A 7450-nucleotide genomic window follows, 5' to 3' on the forward strand; every position below is an offset into this window, starting at 1 on the left:
GCGAGAGTCCAGCGCGCGGGAGCGGGCGCAGCAAATAAGCGGCGCGCGATTGAGTTTTGGCCCGCGCGCTGAACTACATATGCCGCGCACGCTGTTTTTGCGCGCCCGCTGGAGCAACTATACCGGTTGCGCGCGCGCTAAAACGGGCAATTTTGCGGCGCGGCGCTAGTTTGGCGCGGCTGTTGGAGATGATCTAAACCATAGAACAGAGACAAGCAATGATACACAGCACCAGGCAAGGACGACGCGGAGGTCGTCAACAAATCTCAGAGGCCGACGGATGGGAAGACAACGAGGAAGCCATTGACGAAAACAGGTCCAGAGAGCTCCCCGCAGCGGCTCATAGCATACAAGAAGCGGTCCTGTTGGTCAACAAGCTCGGAGCCGCACCAGCGGACCCTGGAATCCTCGCTGACCTCATCAAAGCCGTGCACAGGACGACTGAGCTCCAAGAAAAGCAAATGCACAGTACAGAGGACGCCTCAAAATCGCCTAATAAGGAGCCGACACCAGAAGGCCGGGACGCACGCAAGCGTTTCGAGAGGTACGCCGACACGCTAGGCGCCAACGACCTCAGACACACAATACAAGCCACGAAGGCAAGAAGTCAAGAGGGGTCGGTTCACGAACGCCTTGGGTTCTTCCCAGATCTTCGCGACCACTTACGAGCCCGTGCCATGGAGCGAGGTCATCACACGCCAATTCCCTCAGCCTTTTATTGTGCATGCGGTCGAAATATATTCGGGCGATACAAAACCCGACCTCTGGCTCAGTGACTACCTAACACCCATAGAGGTAGCACACGGTGACATCGGAAATGCCTCCGCCATGTCCCGCTATGCCTTCCAGGATCAGCACAGTCATGGCTGAACGGGCTCCCACCGAACTCCATCCACAGCTGGGCAGATTTTGAGTACGAGTTCCTCGACAACTTCGAAAGGACGTACCATCGTCTAGGAAGCCTGGTAGACCTATACAATATAACACAAGGAGCACATGAACCACTACGCGACTTCATCGCCCGATGGCTCAGGAAGAAAAACACAATACCAAACATCTTCGACGGCACGACAATCGAAGCATTCGTCAACAGAGCGCTGGACCCCATGCTAAGGCACAAGATCAGCAGAAAGAGGGTGCAAGGTCAACTGCCCGACATGGCCTCCCTCATGAAGATAGCAAACGTCTTCGCCACAGGCGAGGAGATGGCTCGCGCCAATCGCCACCACAAGCAACCAGAGGAGCTAGCAAGGGCACATGGCAAGGCAGGACGCACCACACACGGTCAGAACCACGGTCTCAAAACGGAAGGAACGGCCACCAACGGTGACAACTAGACAGGAGGCCGACCTATCGGGTAGCAAGAAAATCAAACATGAACGAAGGACAAGGCATGTCTCCTGCATATATGAAAGTGCGTTATATCGACTAGGGGGGGGTGAATAGGCGATTTTTATGAATTCTTCACTAAGGAATTTGCCAGTGAGGAAATTCCTTAGCGAAGAACTACTTGCAGCGGAATAAGTACTCAAAAGTATGCATAGCAGAACACAAGCATGGTCATCATGATGAAATGAAGACAATCACAGAGTACAGAAGCGTAAACACAGGATAGCACAGGATGAAGACAAACAGACTGAAGAAATTGAACTGAGAAAATTGAGAAAGTCTTCAGTCAAAGTCTTCAAACACAGATATGACAAGCACACAACACCGTAATGAGGAAATGAAAGAGTTGAGGACATAGAACCAGTTGGGTTGGTGAAGACAATGATTTGGTAGACCAGTTCCAACTGCTGTCTCAGTTGTACATCTGGTTAGGGCGGCTAGGTATTTAAACCCGAGGACACACAGTCCCGGACACCCAGTCCTGAACACACAGTCCAGGACACCTAGTCCTCACCGTATTCCCCTTGAGCTAAGATCACACAGACCTCGCCCAATCACTCGTGGTAAGTCTTCAGGTGACTTCCGAACCTTCACAAACTCGGTCACTCGGCGATCCACAATTTCCTCTTGGATGCTCTAGACCATGACGCCTAACCGTCTGGAAGAAGCACAGTCTTCAAAGGTAACAAGCGTCGGATCCACGCAGGATCAATCTCTTCAATGATGCTCAATCACTTTGGGTTTGTAGGTGTTTGGGTTTGGGTTTTTCCTCACTTGATGATTTTCGCTCAAAGTCCTCGGAGGATGGGATGCTCTTCAAATGACAAGTGTCAGTTTCTCTTGGAGCAGCCAACCAGCTAGTGGTTGTAGGGGGGCAGCTATTTATAGCCTAGGGAGCAGGCCGACATGATAAGACATAAATGCCCTTCAATGATATGACCGTTAGGTGGGTAGATATTTTGGGACAGCTGGCGCATAGCACAACAACGGTCGGAAATTTGAGTATCAAATTCCTCAGGGCTATCATGTTCCTCACTGTGTAGGCAATCCGCACTGGCGAATTCCTAACTCCTCAGTCAGAACAAATTCCTCAGAGACCAGAAGAACTTCGTCTCTGTCACTGAAGAATATGACTGAACTGTATGAGATTTCCAATGGCTTCACTCGAAGGGATTGGTAGGTGTAGGATTTTGAGTTGAGCATCACATGAAATTTTTTCCTTAGTATTTCCTCGACCCCCTTTAACAGTATGGTGTTTCCTATGACTCAAGAAAGAGAAAATGAAACTATGAAAACAAAAGTCTTCACACTTCATGTTCCTCAAATGAATACCAAGTCTTCAAGGTCACACCAATTTGTTCACATTCAAAGTCTTCAGAAAGTCTTCAGAAATCCAAAGTCTTCAGTCGAAGAACTTCATTTTTAGGGGTCGACTTTCTCTGTAAATATCAAACTCATCATAGACTTATAGACCTGTGTACACTCATAAACACATTAGTCCCTTAACCTATAAGTCTTCAATACACCAAAATCACTAAGGGGCACTAGATGCACTTACAATCTCCCCCCTTTTGGTGATTGATGACAATATAGGTTAAGTTTTCAACGGGGATGAACATATGAAGTGTAAATACTGATATTGAGGAATTTGATTGCAAGATATAGAAGAACTCCCCCTGAAGATGTGCATAGTGAGGAATTTGCTTTTGAAGCAATGCACACTTGAAGAGTAAAATCATGGAGATCTCCCCCTATATCTTGTAATTCATACATGCATTTGACATAATATATGAAGAATTTGAAATGCATGATGAAATATGGTGACTGATGTAATTCAGCATGCGTGCAATAACATTAACGAGGAACAAGCATGCAGAAGAAACAACAAAAGTATCAGGCCACCATAGAGTTTTAAGTTTACAACTCGATCCAACAAAGTCATCAGAAGAACGAGAGTTGTAACTTAGAAAAGAAACGCCCATAAAAGATAGACCCGCTTGAAGACTAACTCAAATTTCTCCCCCTTTGTCATCGAATGACCAAAAGGTTCGAAAATGAGGACTAACGCCCCTGAAGAATATCAAGTTGATGAAGGAGCGCCAGCGTTGTTGGGGTCGTTTGTTGTAGTAGGGCCTGCCGCAGTGTCGTCCAAGTCTTCATGTTCATCGGTGTCGCGCGATGAAGAATAGGAGCGGGCCACCAAGGACGGAACCTTGACCTTCTTGTATTTCTTTGGTGGAGGTGCAGACCAGTCAAAGTCCTCCTGGAGACCCATTTTCTTCAGATCTTCTGCGCTATAAATGTGTGACAGAACAACCCAGGTGCGGTTGAGGGTTTCATGAAGGTAGTAATGGTTTTTCTTCACTGCATTGTGGGTAGCAGTCATGTTGTGAAGAATTGAACCAAACTGATGCTTGACCCATTTATGATTGCGATCAACCTTCTGGTGAAGACTGAGGAGAAGCTCACGGTCAGTCATCACCCTGGGAGCTGTGCCTTGAGGATTTGGCTTGGTTGCGTTGGCGGCAGAGTCATGGGTGGAAGAGTCATCATTGGTGGAGTAGGATGCAGCCTTGCGAAATTGACCATCCAATGGACGAATGCCTTCATCAATGACAGCAGTAGCCTTGCCCTTTTCATCAGCTGAGGAAAATGTCCGTTTGAGGACTTCAATCGGGGGCAATTAGCTGCAATGGTTCAGTGTATCAGCTTTGTAGTTGAGTGAAGACCTTGTTCTGATGAATCTCATGATCCACGGAGCATAAGGCTTCAACTCAAGCGGTGACATTGCGACATTGGCCAGAGTCCTCATGAAGAAATCATGGAAGTTGATGGGAACGGCATGAATGATATTAAAAAGCAGATTCTTCATGATGCCAACGACTTCTTCTTCATTCGAGTTGTGGCCCTTGATAGGACTCAATGTCTTTGTCAGAATGCGATAGATAGTCCGAGGCACATATAACAATTCCTTCACAAGGAATTTTGTTCTTTGGGCCTGACCTGGCTTCAAAGGCTTCATCAGCACTTGCATATATTGATCTGTAAGCTCAGGTTCACTGTAGACGCAACGAGCAGCTTCAAGGGGAGGACTGAGAGGCAAAGCACGAAGCAATTCAGTAGCTGGTGCCTTGTAGTGAGTATTTTCAGACATCCAGTCTAGCACCCATGAATTCACATCTTCAGAGTCTCCGGTGATGTGCAGAGTTGCATAAAATTGAAGAATGAGCTCTTCATTCCAATCACATATATCAGTGCAGAAATTTAACAGTCCAGCGTCGTAAAGAACACTGAGGACTGGCCCGAAGCACGACAGAGATTCCATATCCACGTGAGGAATGTGCTCATGATCGAAGACTTTGTCTTTGTTGAACAGCACTGAGGAATAAAAATTTGCCTGGCTGGCAGTCCAGAAATGCCTCTTCCTAATGCGAGCAGAGTCATAGGGGTTGTAATCAGTGAAGAATACGTGCTCGCCGAAGAAATCATTAGCCTTGAATTTTTGCTTCCTTGAGAATGGATCCTTTGGTTTGGGCAGAGGAGTGTCAGTCAGTTGCATTACAACCTCAGGAATCGCAATCTCAGGTTCTTCAGGCTGAGGAATTTCTGATTCCTCTTCAGTGGCAGCCTGAGTCTTCAATTCTTCATTTTCATTTTCTTCAGCTCTAGTGGCTGGAATTTCTTCATGAGCTTCATCAGATCCCATTTGAACTGTAGTTGCTGGGGACTGAGGAATTTGTTGCGATGGTGTGAAGAGTGGAGAGTTGGGGTGCTGACTTTCCCAAAAGTCATCATTCATCACTGGTGTGGCACAGCCAATGTCCACATCTTCATCTTCCATTTCTTCAACGCCGACCTCTTCAGCAGTAAACTGAGGCATAGGCGAGGAAACTGTGGGGGTTGAAGGGATTTTATCCACTTCAATTTCTTCATCCATCTGCTCTGACGAAGCAGCAGAAGGATTTTCTTCATCAGATCCGCTAGGGATCACATATTCTTCATCAAAAGGGATGATTTCCTTTGATGGCATGGAGGAAACAGGAACAACATCAATTGGATTAGTAAATGAGCTTGTCAATTTCTTCATCTTCTTCGGTGCTGAAGAATCTGAAGGAGCTGATGCTTTCCTTTTCTTCACTGCTGCACGCTCTGCAGCCTTGGTCTTCTTCACATCTGATGCAGATGGAAGGATTGGAGTTGGAGTAAGCGCAGGAGGAGCAGAGGAATGTGGTTGATTTTCTTCAGACACAACTGATGCAGTTGCCCTGACCTCTTCATTTTCTTCAGGCGCACCACTAGTGGATGCCCTGGCAATTTCAGCGGCTGGAATGTAGTCATCAGCCCTGGAACTCACATTTTCTTCAGCAGCCTGATTGTCATCAGCGGTGCTGGCATGTTCTTCAGTTTGCTGAGCAGATGCTTCAGCCTGGGGAATTTCTTGTTGCGATGGGGCTGCAACATTTGAGGTGAACATCTTAGTCAGTTTAACAAACCTGACCTTGGCTCCTTTCCAATCAGCATAGTAAGAATTGAAATCATCGCTGAGGACTTTGATTTCAGACTGGATCTTCACAAGTTCATCAGTTGTCATAGAGATAACGTTGTTCTTCAGGAATTTCTCCTTCCTGTACTGTGCTTTCTTGAGCTGCCTGGCCTTCTCAAATTTCCATTTTTCTTCTTGGATGAAGGCAGTCAGCATATGACTTTGGCCAGGAATCAGCTTGAAGTCAGGCATAGGGGTGTTTGGGTCCTTGTGCCAGAGATCAATGTAATCGAGGATCAACTTTGGATCCAAAAGCAGAGGCACATTTGTGCCCTTGGCTCTAGCGGCCCTGACTTGCCTATCTCTGATGATTTCAGCAAGTTCTTCATCATCAGCTTCGTCTTCTTCAAACGGCACTTGGAAGGCGACCTGCTTCTTGTGAGGACTTGGGTGAGAGCCTCGTCTAGCAGTGGTCTTTGTCTTCAGCACAGAGGGTCCTGTTGAAGAATTTGGTGCAGCTGAGGAACTAGCTGAAGCTCCTGAGGCAATAGAGATGCCTGTAGTCCTTTGGCACGTGGCAAGATGCACAGGTGCTGAGGATTTGGTCCGAGCAGCTGAGGACTTTGGAGGGGCAGGAGCAGCGTGAGGAATTGGTCGTGAGGACATTGACGGTGAAGCACTTGGCTTACGCGCAGGCTTCTTTGCCATGGATTTCTTCGGCTTGACAGCAGAGGCCTCAGCAGAGGCAGCAGCAGCAGCAGAGTCCTCGTTGAATTTCCTCACTGCATCTTTTGCTTGTTTGGCCAACTTGGCTTGGCGCTTGGCCCATTCTTCAAGATAATCTTCACCACGCTTGAGGCTGGTGAGATCAGCTTCTTGGCCAGGTGCCAACGGAGGTCTTGAGCATGGAGGATTGAGTGCGAATTTCTTCATGTACTTGGGAGTCACATACCTGTACTCCCTCCACTCTCTTGCCCATCTCCTCTCTATCTTCTGAATGCGCACCTTGCGCTGATTTTTATCTTCCTCAGGGGTGTGCAGTACCCAGCATAGATGTCCTCAGGGATTTCAAATGCAGTGTTGATCTCAGGCCTCTTTCCTCCTTTCCGTGGCTTCTTTCCATCAGCCATTTTCTTCAGATGAGGAATTTGAACAATTGAGTTCTCTGAAGAAGTATGCAACTTTTCTTCGAGGAACGCTGCAAATGAGTTAAGTTGATGAGAACCTAGTGATTCAACAGCAGACATGAGTACCTGTGAACAGAGTATAGTTGCGAGGAATTTGGAGAGGTCATATGCGTTCTCAGAAGGTTTTTAAAAAAGAACTAGTTTGAGGATTTTGACCAGATGAGTCTTGAAGAATTTCACTAAGCGTTCTTTGTCTTAGGTTCTAGAGTTGTATAGATCGAAGATCCACACAATTGAGGAATCTTGAAGAAAAATGATGCTTAGAGAAATGAATCAAGAACAGATGACATGTGAGGTGTTTAGTGTGTGAAGAATTAAAAAAACACCTTTGAAGATTTTGTAGAAATCATTTGAATCAAAGAGGGCAGTAAAAGAAACCTTTAATTACCCT

Source organism: Triticum aestivum, chromosome 1D (genome assembly GCF_018294505.1).
Source record: "Triticum aestivum cultivar Chinese Spring chromosome 1D, IWGSC CS RefSeq v2.1, whole genome shotgun sequence".
Lineage (NCBI taxonomy): Eukaryota > Viridiplantae > Streptophyta > Magnoliopsida > Poales > Poaceae > Triticum > Triticum aestivum.